The sequence below is a fragment of the Micromys minutus genome (assembly GCF_963924665.1).
Source record: "Micromys minutus genome assembly, chromosome: 2".
Lineage (NCBI taxonomy): Eukaryota > Metazoa > Chordata > Mammalia > Rodentia > Muridae > Micromys > Micromys minutus.
Genome location: NC_137971.1, coordinates 35,844,308 through 35,864,305, shown reverse-complemented (window position 1 = coordinate 35,864,305; position 19,998 = coordinate 35,844,308). Strand labels below are relative to the sequence as shown.

Below are 19,998 nucleotides of genomic sequence, written 5' to 3'. Positions count from 1 at the left end.
TTCTGAAGAGTTATACTGTCCTTAGAAGCCCTAGCTCATCCCCACATCTAAGCAAACTCAGAATGTAAAAGACTTCAGAGAGGTTCCCACAAATACAACTACCCTTGTTTTGAACAAATACAACTCATAGAATACCTCAGAAAAATAAGTTCATTTTCCTATTACCTGTTCAAACAGGCCTTTATAAGATTTTTTTTTTTTCTTGTTCTTAAAAGAACTAAATTCTGGGCACTTTCAATTTGTTTTTCCTCTGATCATTCTGACATATAACAGAACAATTTTCTGTCACAAAATAGTTTGGTTAAGTAATTACTAATAAACAACTAATCACAAAAGGACCTTCTATCTGCTTGCTGTTAAGTTGACTGGACTGTGGGGAATGGAGCAGTTAGGAAAATAGAAAACCAGTCAATCTCACCCCCACCTCACCTTCCCATCCCCCACCTCACTTTCCCATCCCCCTACCTCACCTTCTCATCCTCCTACCTCACTTTCCCATCCTAATACCTCACTTTCCCATCCCCCCACCTCACCTTCCCATTCCCTGCTACAGTATTTTCTAGACCTAGAGTGAGCTATGTATACTGAGAAGAAAGAAAAACTTTGACTTTAGATGAAATTCATCATTTTGATGTGATATTCTAATTATTGGAATGAACCAATAGGCTTTTTATGGTCTAAAACTGACCATAAAATTGATGGTACTTGCACAGGCTTATTTTACATATATACAGTGGAATTTTATTCGACCATGAAGAAAAATGAAACGAGCAAGAAGCTGCATGAAAAACATTGTATTAAGCAATGAAACCCGAACTCAGAGAGACAAAGGCCATATGCTCTCTCTCCTATGCAGATTCCAGCCTGTAACTGTTAAATATTTATATCTACGTGGGAGTAAATATGTAAAGGCCAGGAAACTAGAAACTACTCTGAAACTCCCATGAAATTATAAAGACAAAAGGAAGAAGCGTTAAGGAAAGTTGGGGGAAGACAATAGACTAAATGGAAAGAGAGAAACTGAGACAGAAGGGAAGAGGGGACAAAGGAGCTGCAGAAATGAGGAGGCTGGCGAGGTGGGGTGGGACAGAATCAACCAAAAGGATTGTGTCTGAAAATGTCATACATAAACCTGTAACTTTTTTTTTTTTGTTTAAATATTTGTGTCTTACGTGTATAAGTGTTTTGCCTACATGTATGCCTGGTGCTTGTGAAGGGCAGAAGAGGGCGCTGGATCCTCTGGAACTGGAGTTACAGGAAGCTCTGAGCTGTCCTGTGGATCTTTAGAATTGAACTGCTGAGCCATCTTTTCAGCTGTTGAGTTATAAGCTGACTTTAAACACTAAGTAAATAAAATACTAGAGACAAACTATGGCCTGCTTTGGGTAGACACTGCCTCAACAAAAGTACCTAAATTGATGGGGGAGCAACAGTGAATTGAAATTTTTAATTTAAACTTTTGAGAATTCTGCAAGTTGTATATTTGTGTCATTTCCAGCCCTCTTTTCTCCCCTCTGCAGCTTCTCCCATGTCACCCCAACCTCTCAAATCCATGACTTTATCTAAGCATATGAAAAAATTACTTCCACAAAGCAGTGTAAACAGAGGGTGGACCCAAAAGGCTACAGCTATATGCACATCCCACCACGTGTGTCTGTCCATGACAATACCATTTAAGTCCCATTAATCAAATAGAATCATTATACATGCTTAAACAAAAGGATATGCATAGGGGCATGGAACTAGTTTATGCCAATGCTAAATTAAGGCATGGTGCAGAAACAGAGCAGCAAAGAAAAGTGGTATCTTCTAAGTGGTTTGTGCCCTGCTTTTATTCCTGTCCCAATTTCTTTTAGAATTTGCAGAGAAGATATTTGGTAGAAAAATTAAAACCCACAGATGCAGAAGAAATCAGGCTAGGGACGTTCAATGGGCCAAAATGCATATAGAACTCCTGAAAAGGAAAGGCAGATGCAGTCATGCTGATGCTAGAAAAGATGGTCCAAAGGAGATTCAAGAAAGCAGGCGCAGAGGCCACCATCAACTTCATGGTAGGAGGATAAGATGGACAGAAAGAAGAGGTGGCCCCGGCCCAGCAGCCCACTGCCCTCAAATACCTTCCTTTGGTAATGGGACTTGAAGTGATTTTATCTGTAGGATGTGTGTCTGTGCATGTGCGTGTGCGTGTGCGTGTGCGTGTGCGTGTGCGTGTGCGTGTGTGTGTGTGTGTGTGTGTGTTTCTTTCAGATATGTTGGCAAGGACTACAAACAGCATCTGTAAGGTTGGGCCATCAAATTACCACTTACTAAGTCAAAATAATCAAGTGACTTATACCCGAATTTCCAAGATGATATAGTTATTTCCTTTTTAGGGTCATTAACTTTTAATGACATGTTTTCCACCAGCACAGCTCACATTTAGACATATCAGTTATCCTTTTAAAAGTCTTTCATATTTTATTAGAGAAATACAAATTGTATGAATTTATAGGTTATGATGTTCAAACACATTACATTGTACAATGATCAAATCTGCATAGTTATTATACCCATTACCTCAAGTGTTTGTTTAATCTTTAAAGACATACAAAACTTTCTCTTTTATCTATTTTAAAATTCTATTGTTATGAACTACAGCCCTAGTGCTGTGCAATAGAACACCAGCACTCATCTTCTCCCCACCCCCACCCCTAATAGGCCTGTTGTCCTGATTACCACTCTCTCCCACCTTCTTCCATTTCTACTCTCCCTCCCCAAACCTTTGATACCAAGTGACTTACTCTCTCTTTCAAACTTATTTAATTCCATGTACAAACAAGATCTTTACTTCAAGGGGAGCCACAAACCACTTCTTGAAAAGTAGTCTACTTAACCAGGGACTCACGGCTTAGTGTCTGAGATGGCTCAGCAGGTAAAAGTATGTATGCACACAATCATATATTATAATAACAATTATAAGAACTATAATAATTATAATAACAATAATGATGATATAAGATACATAGCTATTTAATCTAGTCTGTCTTTCCTTCCTCCTTTCCTTCCTTGCACAAATACATATTGAGTACCTACTATGTGCCAGACACTGTTCTAGGAATTTGGACTCTGCCAGGAACTAGAACAACCCAATGTTCCCACACATGTAGGACATAGATTCTAGTTGAAGGAGATAGGAAACATCCAAGTCCAAAAAGTATCTGGCAATTTGCAAAGAAACCCAAAATGAGGACAGAGTAGAGAGGGCTCAGAGACTGAGCTGCCCTTTTACATGGAAGTCTGTAACTTGTCACTGAGTAGGAAGGACTTCTTCCTAGGAACAATGAGAAAACAACCATCCTTCCTCCTCCAACCATGGGCTTGTCCCTTCCTGTGTTTGGTGAAGTAAGAAACTAGCCCCAGGACTTTTCTGGTTACCCTCATATTATTATATAATTTCTCTGGCTGTTTCTTTCCCAAGAAGAGCCATGCTGGGTAGGTCACATGTTCGGTCCCCATACAATGGTTACACTTCCTTTAAAGCTGAAGAATCTTTCTTTGCTTTGGCCTTGCTTTGGCCTGACCTACTTCAGTGAGAACAGGGAATACAGCTGTCTTTCTGCACTCTTAGGATTGGTCTCTACTCTCAGATCCCTCTAGTCTGGGTGGGAGTGAGAGAGTGCTGGTGGAAGGGTAGGGGTGTAAAGCAGGAGAGAGGCAGATTCAAGGTCAGGATGCAATCCGGTTCTTGCTTCCTCTGAGAATGTCTATGTTTTATTACCCATTCCTGACATATATTTATGAATATGATCTTCTTAGAATGTTCTGGTAGCTTTGAGATCCTCCCTGGGAAGAATAAAAGGTAGTTCTCGTGATACAGGATGATTATCTGGGCTTTAAAATACTGTTGCAAAGGCCATGAATTTGAGGTGTGGATGAAACAGAGAGGAGAGAAGGGATGGAAATTATGCCAATGTAGTATACCTGTGTGAAAGTTTGAAAAAATAAAAGTCTAAATGAAATTACAACTTGCTTCAACTCCTGAAAATCCAGGTGGTGTTTCCCTCCTTCTGCACAAGGACAGGCTCTGAAGTGACCCCATGCCAGATTTTACTTTCCTCGTCGCACACGCTTGATTCACAAGGGTCACTTCTTGGCTCAAGGACATTCTTGTTCCGCCCCTGGCAGATACGAAACCAGCTGCCTTCTTCTGTTCTGCTTCTTCAGGTAGATCACCAGAGCCTTGTGTCTATAATTCCCCACCATCCAGGGAGCTTTGCAGGTGCCATGTGAAACACAGCCTTACCCATACTCTCAGACTCTTCTTTGAGCATCCTGGATCCCAAGCATCTTGCGCCGACCGTGTGAATAGGCGTCTAATGGCTCTATCTTATATGAGAACTTTGCCCAAGTATGTATATGGTTCACTTCAGTTTGTGAAACTTATTCTTAGTCTTCTATAGCCTTAGCCAAACATAGATAGAATACAAACTGTTACAAATAAATGATGCCCACAGTAATCCATGCAGCCAGGGAAATCAAGCATATAGACTTTAACCAGCTAAACAGAAATATCATTGGACATAAGAGGCAACCACTCAGCAGCAATCTTGAAAAAAAGGGAAAATGCTAAGAAAGCATTCTGGAGGGGAAACAGATGGGGAAAGAGCTAGCCAGCATATCTGTACACATAACTTAAGAGAAGGCACAAAAGCTGAAGCTAAGATGCAAGACATCAAAGTCCCAACATATACAGTGACATTATATATACTATATACATCGTTTATAGCACTACATATTATTATATATGTTTATGTGCATATATGTAATATATGTGTGTTATATATAAGTATATATTTAGATAACTATATAATATATATACATATATATTATTTCAAGCAAGATGACAGAATGATTAGCATGTAGTTGTATGGGATCTACAAGCTGTTGGACTCACTATGAAGCAGTGTGGCAAATCCAAGTGGCAGCTTGGAAGAGCACTTAAGGTCTCAGACTTTCTGTATATAGGTGTTTTGTTTGCATGTATGTCCTTTTTTTTTAAGTATTTATTCTTTTATGAGTATACTGTAGCTGTCAGACACACCAGAAGAGGGCATTAGATCCCATTATAGATAGTTGTGAGCCACTATGTACTATGTGGTTGCTGGGAATTGAACTCAGGACCTCTGGAAGAGCAGTCAGTGCTCTTAACCACTGAGCCATCTCTCTAGGCCCATGTATGTCTTTGTATTATGTGTATACATTGTTCTCAGTGCCCACTTGTATATACTGTCTAGCTATTTGACCAAGTGATGTCACATGGTCTCAATACAGGTCACAGATGGTACCTGCCTGAGTCATGTAGAGGATGAAATGGCGAAACCCGGCACCTTTCATACTGAACTGAGCTAACACATTGATAGGAGAAATCACAAAACTATTTTAGCAAAACTGCCCCTTCTGTACCCTCCACCAACAGTGTATTCTCATCTTTGATGGAAGAATTAGGACAGTTCTGTAGCTTTCTGAGCCCTTCATGTTTCCAGGAGGATATAATTCCATTTTAAAGTCCCCAGTCCGGTGAGATTGGCACTTCTATTATACCAAGTGCCCACTTATTTTTCAGGTCAGGGCTGCAGGGCTGGGAGCCGGCAGCTGCAAGGACCGAGCCTTAGACTGCTGTTGCTTCCCTTTGGTGTCCACATGCTCTACCTGCCCTCTTGGATGCTGTCGGGTCTGGCTAAGAGAGAGAGATCTGGTGAAAAGATGTAATATTACTCCCTTCATGTGAGCCGGAGAGCATGGGTCTGACTGACAATCGAAATCAACTCCTCTTCTAGGACATTTCTGAGATTGCTTTCTGGCATCCTTTTCCTGAGAATTGTAGTTTGCTGGAAGCAGAGCTTCACTCCCTCCACACACCCTACCCACCCCTTCCAAGGCTCAGGCAAGGCAGTAGGAGCTCCTTCTTAGGTGTTCTTTACTTCAAACATGTTCTCTATGTTAATCCCAAAGTTACAAGGAGTAAGGCCACCGACTCAAATCACCAACTGCCAAATCAATTAAAGCAAGCAGCTAATTAAAGCAAGTTTTTTTATTCCTGTACATAGGCTGCCTTCTACCTAAGACAAGGTTTAAGTGGTCAGGATCGGATGTGGGGGTGGAGGATAAGGAGAGCCTAGGTGTAGGGGATTTCCAAATTGGGGCTTTGGCAGGAAAACAAACAGGGTTATAGAAATAGGACCTAAGCATAACAAGGAGTCATAACAAGGTTGTTATAACAATAGGTAGTTATAATAATCTTTGGAACAAAGGTAGGGTTGCAAGTTGGTCATAACAACATTTGGAAACAAAGACATGGTTGTCTTTTCTGGAAACAGGCAGTGAAGAACCATTTGTAGTTAAGGTTACAAGATGGACATAGCATGAGAAACAGAGATCTACTCATAATCAAGGATGAACCTAGTTAGTCATTACTAGAAGTCAGCTTTCAAGTTTAAAATGGAGGCAGGCTGGTTCATCATTTACTTCCCTGAAGGAGCAACTCAGTTATTGTCTTGATGGATTATATTTTACTGCCCTCTCCTATTATCTGATTCCTTTCTGGTTCATGTCAAATCTCTGTTGTCTAAACTGTAACTAACCAGGCTGGTCCCCACCTCCAGGCAGAAGTAGTCACTTCTAACTGGAAATGAACTGCCACTGCCGTTCAATAATGGTTTCCCCTGGGCCATGGAACCAGACTTGAGATCATGACCAAAAAGACCATAGTTTCACCAAGACTGACTGTATATTCTTGGCCCCTCCTTTTCTTTTCCTATATAATCCTCTAGTACCACTTCATACACTGATGAGAATTTAGGGTGACTCTATCTCTGTTCCTTCCTAGTATGGCAACACCAGATAAATTCTTCCTGCAACCTCCATGTGTTCAATTAGACTTTGGAGGCAGTGTGGTCCATTAAAAAAATCTCCCCATCACACAGAGTCCAGTCCTTTGGCCTACCTCTTTGACAACAGCAATTCCCATTCTGACCTTTGGAATTTAGTAGGTCTTTTATGCTGGGTTGCTTACTCTCTGCCCCAGACCTACTGTCTCTCTTAGAGGACTTCAGCAGATTCTCTCATGAATCATCTAGGTAGACACATTCAAAGTGACTTAGCCACTCTGAAGGTAGATCTCTTCCCCCACCCCTTCTTCCACACCAGACATATCGCCTAACACTAAGCTTCTCAGGCTAGTGTCACACAACAAGTCTATACATCTTTGAAATATCAGGACACATGTCTCTTTGAATACTTTCCATGAAATCTTTCTTAAATGGGGGAAAAGGAAGAAGCAATCCTCAGGTAAACAAATCCTCTTTCTTTGGGCAGGACTATCCAAAAACATAGCAGCCAACACTGTCTTACCCTGGTTTGGAGTTTTCAGATGGTTCTGCATAAGCAGGCCATATTGTTTGGTTCTGTACTCCCTGAAAACTATCTAGAGTGTTCACAGCTAGGTATGTTACAACACTTGTGGGGAGGTGGAAGAAAAAATAGAATTCAATGGTTATTCTCAGTTACATAGTAAGTTTAAGGTTAGCCTGGTCTATATGAAACACTCGCTCAACAGATAGATAGACAGTCAGTCAGACAGACAGTCATACAAACAGACATGAATGGATGGATGGATGGATGGATGGATGGATGATGGATGGATGGATGGATGGATGGATGGATGATGGATGGAAAGATAGAAATTTAAAGAGTGTTCCAGACTTTAGGCCTTTGTTAAAACTTTGGGGGAGAAACAGAAAAGGAGATTAATTGATTCATCACATGGTGGCCAGAAAGCCTGGAATTGGTGTCTACCACTCCCTGAATATTGGGAACATTGAGTAATGTTAGAATTGATAAGGATAGATTTAGAATGGGAATGAGATTTCCTCATATTCTAATCATGCGCCTGCTCAAGGAAGCCCAGGTTTGGGGGGAGTTTAACAGAGGTGCTGTTGACTGAGGTCAGCATCAGACATACAAGCTCCACCGACATGATGGCTGACTGCCAAGGAGACATTCTGGGGCAAAGTGCAAGAAGCTTGCATGAAAACCAAAATCTCACATCGCCTATGAGATTTGGGCCGGAGTAGAAGAAAACTGAGAACAGGCAAATAGAGATGTGAAGAAATCCCCGTGTGTGGAATGAGAACACTGCAGAGGGAAGTGTCTTCTCTGTCTTCCCATTGGCTCCTAAAAACTACCTTATTCTCCAGCCAGCCAGCTGAGATTTTACAATGAATCTCATTTCCCAGGTCATCCTGCCTGGACTCTGCTTACTACAACTAAAAGGAATAGAGGAAACCAAACTGCCATGCTCATTAATTCATTCCTGCTACCCTAGAGAATGGAGAATATTCTAGAATAATTTCAAATACAAAAGTATGTCTTCTGTTAGGCCTGACAATTTCAAACAGTGATCCAAGTGTATCAGCATTTGGGTGGCAAAAATATGAGATACACCCAGTGTTCTCGGCATGCTCGCCTTCAGAACCTGAGGACATCTCTTTTGAGATGCTTAAGAAAGCCTGGGTTTGCAGGGAGTGTAGCCAAGGTGCCATTGACTGAGCCTAACATCAGACACATGAGCTCTACTCACATGCTAGCTGATGGCCAACAAGACATCCCAAAGTTAAAATGGGTTTGTTGGGGTCTTTAAACTTTGTGTTTGCATGATTATGTAAGCCTATGGTGTGTGTGTGCACATATGTGCAGGTGCCTATTCCTTAGATCTCACAGAGGCCAGAAGAGAACTTGTGTCCTTCTCTCTATCTATCATTCTCCACCTATTGGGGGAGGTGAGGAACATGGTCTTCTCCTAACACTGGAGTTCATTTTTTTCTCGCCACACTGATCTTCTGGCTTCTGTCTTCTCTGGAGTTGGAGTTACAGGTAAGCGACAGGTCAGCTTGTTATATAAGTTCTGAGATCTTAACTCTGAGCCTCATGATTATGCAAGGGCTCTCGATAACTGAAGCATCTCTTCCAGCCCCAAAACAAGATTTTATTTAGCCCCAAAGCTGCTGCCATTGTACCATAGTAAGACACAAGTGAAGAGTTTTAAAACCACTAAGCTCCTGCCTTATGCTGACTGGATAGATACCCAAAATGAACAAGCATTAATCTACTTCCCATGATTCAAACAGAAATTGCTTATACAAATGTACATTTTTTCCTGTAACTGGACCCAAACATTTTGTGATCCTATTAATAGCAGGTTTGATTTCTTGTAACAAGTATTTTAAGAAATGTATATGAAAAGAAAAAAAAAATCAAAGACCTGGGTTCAAATGCCATTTTCCCACTCCAGGGCTAGGTGATTTTGAATGAACTTTTCAACCCTCAGGATTCTCTCTCCCTGCCTCTATAAAAGGGAGATAAATGCCTGCTTCACGGGGTTATTCTGGAAGACAGAGTAAGTTATCCAGCAAGCTGCTATTGTTACAGCATAGCATCACAGCCCTCCCCAGGTAGAACTGGGACATACCAGGAATCTTTAAGAAGAGGTAAGAGGATTCTGAAGCTTCCTTAGTGCCAATGATTCCTTGCCATTTCTGTGAGCTTAAAGGAGAACGCACTCCAGCTGGAAGTGACGATGTGTAGTGAGAAGACAGCCTTAGAACCTCTGAACTTGGCTATTGATAGTTACAAGCCCCCATTCAGGATAGAGCAGATTTTCCAGCAGTGCTAACATACCTAAGATCACAGGTGAGACTATTACTGCTGCACAAATACCAGGCCCAAGTGGGACCAGCCCAGAGCCCACGGTACCCAGGATCCATGGAGCATCCAAGGATATAATCCCTCCAGTTTCCATCTGCTCCCTGGAGCAGAACCTGTGCCACAACTATCTGTACCCCAATCCCACCCAGAGAGAGCAGGTCTCCCAGGAGTGCTGACCCACCTAAGATCACAGGTTCACAGGAGGGACAAGCTCCAGTCAGAGACAGCAAGACCAGCTAACGTAAGAGATAACTAGATGCAAGAGGCAAGAACATAAGGAACAGAAACCAAGGATACCTGTCATTATCAGATCCCAGTTTTCTTACCACAGCAAACCCTGGATACCCCAGCACACCTGAAAAGCAAGATTCGGATTTAAAATCACATCTCATGATGACAATAGAGGACTTTAAGAAGGACATAAATAACTTCCTTAAGAATACACAGGAGAACACAGGTAAACAGATAGAAGACCTTAAAGAGGAAGCACATAAGTCCCTTAAAGAAATACAGGGAAACACAACCAAACAGGTGAAGAAATTAATAAAACCATCCAAGAACTAAAAATGAAAATAGAAACAATAAAGATATCACAAAGGTAGGGACAGAAAATCAAGGGAAGATATCAGGAGTCAGAAATACAAGCATCACCAAGAGAACCCAAGAGAAAGAAGAGTCTTACGCATAGAAAATACCTTAGAAAACATTGATACAACAGTCAAAGAAAATGCAAAATGCAAAAAGCTCCTAACCCGAAACATCCAGGAAATTCAGGACACAATGAAAAGACCAAATCTAAAAATAATAGCATAGAAGAAAGCAATGATTAGCAACTCAAAGGGCCATTAACATCTTCAACAAAATTATAAAAGAAAACATGCCTAACATAAAGAAAGAGATGCCCATAAACATATAAGAAGCCTATAAAACACAAAATAGATTGGACTAGAAAAGAAATTCCTCCATCACATAATAGTCAAAACACCAAATACACAAAACAAAGAAAGAATATTATAAGCAGCAAGGGAAAAAGGACAAGTAACATATAAAGGCAGACCTATGAGAATTACACCAGATTTTTCAACAAAGACTATGAAAAGTGGGAGAGCCTGGGCAGATGTCATACAGAGCTTAGAAGGACACAAATGCCAGCCCAGACTACTATCCAGCAAAAATCTCAATTACCATAGATGAAAAAACCAAGATATTCCAGCACAAAACCAAATCTACACAACCATCCAGCCCTACAAAAGATAATAGATGGAAAACTCCAATACAAGGAGGAAAACTACACCCTAAAGAAAGCAAAAAGTAATCTTTCTTGTTGTTGTTCTTGCTGGATAGAACCCTTGAATTTGTCTTTATTAGTTTTACTTTTTTATTGGATATTCTCAGTATTTACACTTCAGATGCTCTCCCCCTTCCCCAATCCCATTCCCCTTCCCCTTCCCCTCCCATTGCCTCCATGAAGGTGCTCCCTCTCCCAAACTCCCTCCCCCACCTCAGAGCCTTGGCATTTCCCTACACTGGGAAAACTGGCCTTCACTGGACCAAAGACCTCTCTTCCCGTAGATGCCAGACAATGCTATCCTCTGCCCCATATGCACCTGGGGCCATAGATCTCTCTGTGTAAACTCATTGGTTGATGTTTTAGTTCCTGGGAGCTGTGGTGGGTTGGGATAGTTGATAATTTTATTCTTCCCATGGGGTTTCAGACCCTTTCAACTCCTTCAGTCCTTTCTCTAGCTCTTTTATTGAGGCCCTCCTGTTCAGTCTGATGGTTAGATGCAAGCATCCTCCTCTGTTACAGTATGGCTCTGGTAGAGCCTGTGAGGGGGGCACCCATTTTAGGTTCCTGCCAGTAAGCACTACTTGACATTAGCAATACTGCTTGTATTTAGTGACTGCATATGGGGTGGATCCAAAGTGAGGCAGTCTCTGGAAGATCTTTTCTCCAATCCCTGCTCCTCTATATGTCCCTTTATTTCCTCCTATGAGCATTTTGTTCTCCCTTCTAAGAAGGACTGAGGCATCCACCTTGTGGCTTTCTTTCTCTTTGAGCTTAAGTTCCATGGATAGTTTCTTGGGTATTCCAAGCTTTTTGAGCTAGTATCTGCTTATCAGTGAGTACATACCATGAGTGTTCTTTTGTGACTGGATTACCTCACTCAGGATGATAGTTTCTAGTCCCATCCATTTGCCTAGGAATTTCATGAAGCCATTGTTTTTGATAGCTGAGTAGTACTCCATTGTGTAAATGTAGCACAATTTCTGTATCTATTCCTCTTGAAGGACATCTGGGTTCTTTCCAGCTTCTGGCTACTATAAATAATGCTGCTATTGAAAGAGTTAAAATTTTAAGTTAGCCCCACTAACCTTGCCTTGAGGACAAGTATGTCTCAAGGCTGAGAACATAAACCTCAGACCATCTGGTCTCGATAAGGTCTGGCTCTGCAGTCCTGAGAAAAACAAGTATGAAGGTCAGCGTGCCCCAAAATAGAGTGGCCTAGAGTTGAATCATGTTCAAAGTAGGCAGACTGTGCCAATTTGAATGAACCAATGAAAATACTATGTGCCTGTTGCTAACTGCTTATGTAATTTTCCCTATAAATACTTCTCCCCATTTGAGTTCTGGATCGACTCCTCTATCTCTTGTGTGAGATATGTGTCATCCCCAGAGCTCTGCCCCCCCCCAATAAACCTCTTGGCTGATTGCAGCAAGATAGGCTCTCTGAGTTCTTGGGTTCACATTCTCCCGGTACTTGAGTGAGGGGCTTCCCCAATTCAAGGGGTCTTTCAGTTGGGGGCTCGTCCAGGATTTCAAGACCTGCCAAGACTCCGAGACCGTCTTAGAGGTAAAGGGGATTCCACAATTTGTGTCAGAATGTACGGCCACTGTCTGTTTCTGTTCCACTCTGTGTCTGAGAAGCACTTTCAGTTTCGCAGCTGCTTCTGGAGCTGTGAGGCTACTTTAGCCATGATCGACAGACATGTCCAGGTGATCACAAGATGTAGCCCTGGAAGACATCTTAGGCATTCTGGAAGAACCCCAGGGATGCCTGGAAGAGTCCCGTCTGGGTTCCAGTGAGGATATGGTAGTTCCCCTGGCCATCTATATTTCTAGAGTGGTTTTGTCTGTCTAGGTGGAGACAGGCATCTGTTAGTCTTTATGTGTCTTAGATTTCTGTTTTGTGTTACTTGTGACTTTGATGGTAGGAAAGACAGTAATGACACCCCCAACCCTGACGTTAGATCACTGAACTGAAGTTAGGGATAGAACACATAACATGTCAGTTAAAGTTAAGAAGGGGAAGGTGGCAGACTTTCTGCGCCTCTGAGTGGCAGATTTTTCGGCATCAGCAGGCCTCCTATGGGCACTTTCAACCTGACTATATTTTTTTATGTTAAAGTCATTGTCTTCCAGGAGGGACCCCACACCCTGGAGGAGTTTGTGAGAAGGAGGAGGCTCGCACACAGAGCAGGGGCTTGCGGAGAGGAAATGAGTGTGGGAAGGAGGAGGCTGGCATGGCCCATGCCTCCTGAGCCTCTCAGTGCATTGGCAGCATGCTGAGGGGTCATCACCACCACTGGCACCAGGCACCCAGAAAGACCATGCCCGTCGTGACAGCCTGGATAGTGCTGGATGAGTTCAAGGCACCCACTGAGAAGGCGCCACTGCTGGGGCAGAGCCGTGGGCACATCGAGGCTCTGTTCAGTGTGGGCCTGGCAGTGCTAGGCGCCCTCGGGGCAGAGCAGCCACTACCAATGGGCATCTGGCTGAAGCTCTGCACTGCACAGTAGGCGGAGCACATCGAAGAGTGGGAGCCCGAGGCAAAAGAGCGACTTCCCACTGCACCAGAAGACTTTGACCCTGGGAGGGCAGGAGGGTTGCCACCGTGGATAGAAGGCTAGTACGTACAGATGAGTGGGCGACAGTGGTGAGGGTAGTGATGGAGAGGGCTTAGTGGTGGGCAGGCTCGAGGCTCCTGGGCTTCTGGGCCAGAGGTGTCCACAGGATCCAATCGCGTCTGCTTGGAGACTGACAGTCTACTGCTGGGCTCTCTGGTGGCAGGTCTGAAAGGGGCCACATACCCCTTCAATTTGGCTTAGGTAAGAGAAGCAGGGAAAGGGAGGAAGAGAGAGAAAAAAGAAAAAGATGTGTCGGGTCAGGGAGATAGAAAAAGACATTGAGTGTAAAAAAAAAAAAGTAGACAAATAGGAGGGGCAGGGGAAGTAATTAGACAGCGGCAGTCAGGTAGGAAGAGGGACAGGTAGACAGAGACACATATAGAGAAAGGAAAGAGAGAGAAGCAGGAAGCAGAGGAAAGAGAGAATCGGAGGGATCATAGACAAGAGAGAAATTTGACTAAGATTTTGGCCACAGTGGTGAGAGACAGAAAGTTAGGAACCAAGTCTGGCACTAGGAAGAAGCCTCTCAACAAGGATCAATGTGCTTTCTGTAGAGAAAAAGGCCACTGGGTCAGAGATTTCCCAAACAAGAAGAAAAATGACCCCAGCTACAGAACCCCCAGACTCATGGCACCAAAGTTCTGACCATCCAGCTCCTTGTAGATGCAGGGGATCAGTCCTCTGTCAGGAAAAAACAAAAAGACTTGGGTTCAAGGGGCTATTGACATCAAATAATATTCATGGACTACCCAAAGATCTGTGGATCTTGGAGTTGGCCGGGTATCCCACTTATTTATAGTAATGCCAGACTGTTCCTGCCCCTTGTTGTTACCTCCTGACTAAGATGGGGCACAGATTCACTTCCACTCTGATGGACCACAGGTTAGAGGGCCAAAAGGGGAGCCCGTACAGGTTCTAACCATATGGTTGGAGGACGAGTACTAACTCTTTGAGCAAAAACAGCCTGCCTCAGATCAGACATACTGGTGGCTGCTGGCACATCCACAGGAACTGAAAGTCCAGGCTACTATGAACATTGTGGTGCATGTGTCCTTACTGTAAGTTGGAGCATCTATGGGGTATATGCCCAAAATTGGGATAACTGGGTCTTCAGGTAAGACTATGTCCAATTTTCTGAGAAACCGCCAGACTGTTTTCCAGAGTGGTTGTACCAGCTTACAACCCCACCAACAGTGGAGGAGTGTTCCTCTTTCTCTGAATCCTAGCCAGCATGTTCTCTCTTCTGAGTTTTTGATCTTAGCCATTCTGACAGGTGTGAGGTGGAATCTCAGGATTGTTTTAATTTGATTTCCCTGATAGGTAAGGATGTTCAGCCTTTCCTTAGATGCTTCTCAGCCATTCAATATTTCTTAATTAAGAAATTTTTGTTTAGCTTTATACCCCATTTTTTAATAGGATTGTTTGATTCTCTGGAGTCTTAACTTCTTGAGTTCTTTGTCTATATTGGATATTAGACCTCTATCAGATGTAGGGTTGGTAAAGATCTTTTCTCAATCTGTTGGCTGCTGTTTTGTTTTCTTGACAGTGTCCTTAGCCTTACAGAAAATTTGCAATCTCATTAAGTCCCATTTCTCAATCATTGGTCTTAGAGCACAAGCCATTGGTGTTCTGTTCAGGAAATGTTCCCCTGTGCCTATGTGTTCTAAGGTTTTCCCCACTTTCTACAGTTTCAGAGTACCTGGTTTTATGTGGAGATCTTTGAAGTCCTTCTTAGGAAAAGATTTAAGTGTATAGCACCCTCTCAGAGTGTGGTACACCTAGACCTTAAATCATTAATAATCCAAGAGCTAGGAATATAGCCTTGTGGCAATTTTTGGTATTCAAAGATCATTATGTTTAATCTATACACACCAAGAAAAATCTGACTGTTTCCATGTTACATTCTGTTCTATATGTACTTTATGCTTATGGTAACTAGTGGGATTTCAGTGCATGCTATCAAACCTCTAAAAGATTTGCCAAAATGCTTTTAAAAATCTGTACATGTATCTCTCTTTTATAAATAAAGTAGTAAGAAGAAAACCAAACAAACAAACAAATGCCCTAAGGGGATAGAAGGTTGTTAGAAGGAAGGAGGAAGAGATACATGTTCTTGTTTTCTGCCAGAGATATGGGAAGAAGGGGTGATAACAAACATTGCTTCCAGGCTCTGCCAGCCATCTACTAACTCATCTGCAGTGTTCTTTATGTACCAGAGATCTGGCATCATCTGAAATAATTATAGGAATTAAATATCTTCTAACACAGTTTTAGAGAAAAAAGAAAGAAAGAAAGAAAGAAAGAAAGAGCGAAAGAAAGAAAGAAAGAAAGAAAGAAAGAAAGAAAGAAAGAAAGAAAGAAAGAAAGAAAGTCTAGGCTAGTGGTACACCAGTACCTCATGTCAAAAGAGGTGTGAGAAAGGATCAAGACACACATCATCCGGTTACTCCCATCAGGGTTCGGAGTAAGTGTCAATCAGCCTGACTGGTTCAGAAACCTAGAACCAACGACTGCTGGACAGTTCAAGATCTCCAAGAGGTAAACAAATGGGTGGCAGATTTCCACCTCACAGTACTTAACCCTTATAAATCTGTTGAGCTCATTGCCCCCATCCAGAACCTGGTATACAGTACTGGACTTGAAGAAAATGCATCAATGGACTCATCTAGAGGTAGACAAACTTGTGAAGACTGTCTTGAGGTCAAATTCTTCTGTGCTAGATTTGAGTAGATAGCTGTGTACCATGCCAGAAAGTAAATGTATGTAGAAGGTCAAGAAAGAGAAGATAGAACTGAAGCTTACTGGGAAGTGGATTTTACAGAGACTAAGCCAGGAAGATATAAATATCTATTAGCCTTTATAGATATGTTTTCTAGGCTGGTGAAACCCTCCCCACAAAGAGAGAAACGGTGGCAGTGGTCATAGCTAAGAAGATTCTAGAAGAGATCTTCCCTAGGTTTGGCACCTCTGAGGTAATTAGATAGGACAATGGGCCAGCTTGTGTTGCCCAGGTAAGTCAGATATTAGCTCATTTCTTAAAGACCAATTGGAAATTACATTGTGCATACAGATCCCAGAGTACAGGTAGAGAGGATAAATAAAACTCTAAAAAGACCAAAATTGGCCTTGGAGACCAGTCGGGGAGACTGGACTGTCCTCCTTCCCTTTGCCCTGTTCCGTGTACAGAACAACCCCAGCCACTTTGGCCTAACACCTTATGAGATCCTGTGTGGGGGACCGCCACTGCTCACTGAGTTGGGTGGAGTGTATAGTCCTGATGCTGTTCTCTCTAAACCTTTGTTTGCCTGCCTAAAGGCCCGTGAGGTGATAAGACATCAAGCCTGGAAACAACTGAAAGAGACCTATGAAACTGGAAACATACCCCACCAGTTCCAGGTTGGAGACACCATCCTGGTCCGATGTCATCGAGTGGGAAACTAAAACCTCACTGGAAGGGGCCATATCTAGTGCTTATAACAACTCCTAGCAGTTATATTGGAGTTTGGAGTGGCTGCGGGTGTGGGAATGAATGTAGCAGCACTAATACAGACTTCTCAATATTTCCATAGATGAGGATTAATATAAGCCCTAGAATAATCCATATCTAAGCTTAAAGAGTCACTGACCTCCCTCTTGGAGGTGGTCTTGCAAAACAGGAGACTAGACTTACTAGTTCTATAAAGTTGGATGGCTATGTGCTGCCTTAAGAGAAGAATGTTGCTTTTACATAGATCATTCAGGGGTGATTAAAGACTAGACAAAAACAAACAAATAAACAAACAACAAAAATGGTTTGAGAGATGGTTTAACTGATTACCTTAATCTCCTCATTATGGGGACCTCTTTTAATTTTGCTTTTACTTATTACATTTAGACCATGCATCCTTAATAAGTTAGTAGCTTTCATTAGAAAAAGAGTTAGTGTAGTGCAGATTTTAATACTTCACCGTGTTTTATCATGCATTAAGGGACTCTGAGTAGACCGAGAACAGTAAGTTCTAAGATTAGAATTAGCCACTAGAAGAAGTGGGGGATGAAAGAGTTAAAATTTTAAGTTAGCCCCACTAACCTTGCCTTGAGGACAATCTCTATCGAAATTTCAATTCAATTCTTCATAGAGTTAGAAAGAACAACTCTCAAATTTATTTGGAACAACAAAAACCCCAGGATAGTGAAAACTATTCTCAACAATTAAAGAACTTCTGGAGGAAACACCATCCCTGATCTCAAGTTCATTTATAGAACAATAGTTATAAAAACCACACAATACTGGTACAGACACAGGCATATAGATCAATGGAATAGGATTGAAGACCCAGAAATGAACCCACACACCTACAGTCACTTCATCTTTGACAAAATAAAGCTAAAACCATCCAGTGGAAAAAAGACAGCATATTCAACAAATGTTGCTGGCTTCAGTGGAGGTCAGTAGGTAGAAAAATTCAAATTGACCCATTCTTTTTTAATTGGATATTTTATGTATTTACATTTCAAATGTTTCCCATTTTCTTCCCTCTCCCAAGCTCTCTCCCCCTCCCCCAGAGTCTATGAAGATGCTCCCACTCCTACCCACCCACTCCCACCTCATCGCCCTGGCATTCTCCTACGCTGGGGCATTGAACCTTCACATGACCAAGTCCTCCTCTTCTTATTGATGTCAGACAATGCTATCCTCTGCTATATATGTGGCTGGAGCCATGGGTCCTTTCCATGTGTACTCATTGGTTGGTGTTTTAGAAATTGACTCACTCTTATCTACTTGTACAAAACTTCAGTCCAAGTGGATCAAAGACTTCCACATAAAACCAAAATCACTGAATCTATTAGAAGAGAAATTGGGAAAGAGCCATGAACACACAGGCACAGAGCAAATTTTCCTGAACAGAAAACTAGTGACCCAGGCTCTAAGATTCGCTATAGACAAATGGGATCTCATAAAATTGAAAAGCTTCTGTAAGGCAGAGGATACTGTCAATAGAACAAAATGGCAATCTATGGATCCAAAAAAAGAAAAAAAAAAAAGATTTTTTACCAAACCTACATCAAAAACAAAAAACTAATATCCAATATAGACAAAGAATTCATTAAGTTAGACTCCAGAAAACCAAATAACCCTATTAAAAACGAGGTACAGAGCTACACAGAGACTTCTCAACTGAGGAATATCGAATGTCTGAGAAGTACCTAAAGAAATGTTCAACATCCTTAGTCATCAGGGAAATGCAAATCAAAATGACTCTGAGATTCCACCTCACACTAGTCAGGTAACAGCAGATGTTGGTGAGGATGTGGAGAAAGAGGAACACTCCTCCACTGATGGTGGGATTGCAAGCTGATACAACCACTCTGGAAAGCAGAATGAAGGTTCCTCAGAAAATTGGACTTAGTAATACCTGAAGACCCACTCCTAGGTATATACCCAGAAGATGTTCCAACATTAACAAGGACACATGCTCCATTATGTTTATAGCAGCCTTATTTATAATAGGCAGAAGCTGGAAAGAACCCAGATGCCCTTCAACAGAAGAATGGATACAGAAAATGTGGTACATTCACCCAATGGAGTACTACTCCACCATTAAGAACAATGACTTCATAAAATTCTTAAGCTAATGGATGGAACTAGAAAATATCATCCTGAGTGAGGTAACCCAGTCACAAAAGAACACACATGGTATGTACTCACTGATAAGTGGATATTAGGAAAAAAGCTCAGAATACTCATGATACAACTTACAGACCATACAAAGCTCAAGAAAAAGAAAAGCAAAAGTGTGGATGCTTCAATCCTACTTACAAGGGGGAACAAAATAATCATGGGAGGTAGAGGTTGGGAGGGATTTAGGAGAAAGAGAGGAGGGGAGAGGAAAAGGGGGGTGTAGAATCAGGTGTGGGAGGATACAGAGTGGGGGTAGATGTATAGAGGGTCAGGAAATTGAACAGAAGTATGTAGCAATGGGAGATGGGAAACTGAGGGTAACCAACAGAAAGTCTCAGATGTCAGGAAACCAACAGGCTCTCAGAACCCAATAGAAATGACATTAACTGAAATACTCAACAAAGAGGAGAGAGATCCTGTAGAGGCCATATCCAGAGGTTAATCACGCTGCCCCCTCCTCCCATTTGAGGAATGGGGCCTCAAAATTTTAACCCAGAATTGTTCCTGTCCCTAAGGAAATGCAGAAACAAAGAGTGGAGCAGAGATGGACGGAAAGGCCATTTATAGACTGTCCTACCTGAAGATCCACCCCATATACAGCCACCAAACCCAGTTACTATTGCTTTGCCAAGAAGTGCTTGCTGCCAGGAGCCTGATATGGATGTCTTCTGACAGGCTCTGCCACA

General features: G+C 42.1%; 1 protein-coding gene across 1 annotated transcript in view; it reads right to left on the bottom strand.

The window, feature by feature from the left end:
* CFAP95 (cilia and flagella associated protein 95) overlaps positions 1-19,998 on the bottom strand; it is a gene marked incomplete at both ends in the record, with an annotated part of 106,198 nt that overhangs the window by 53,719 nt on the left and 32,481 nt on the right. The window lies entirely within an intron of this gene.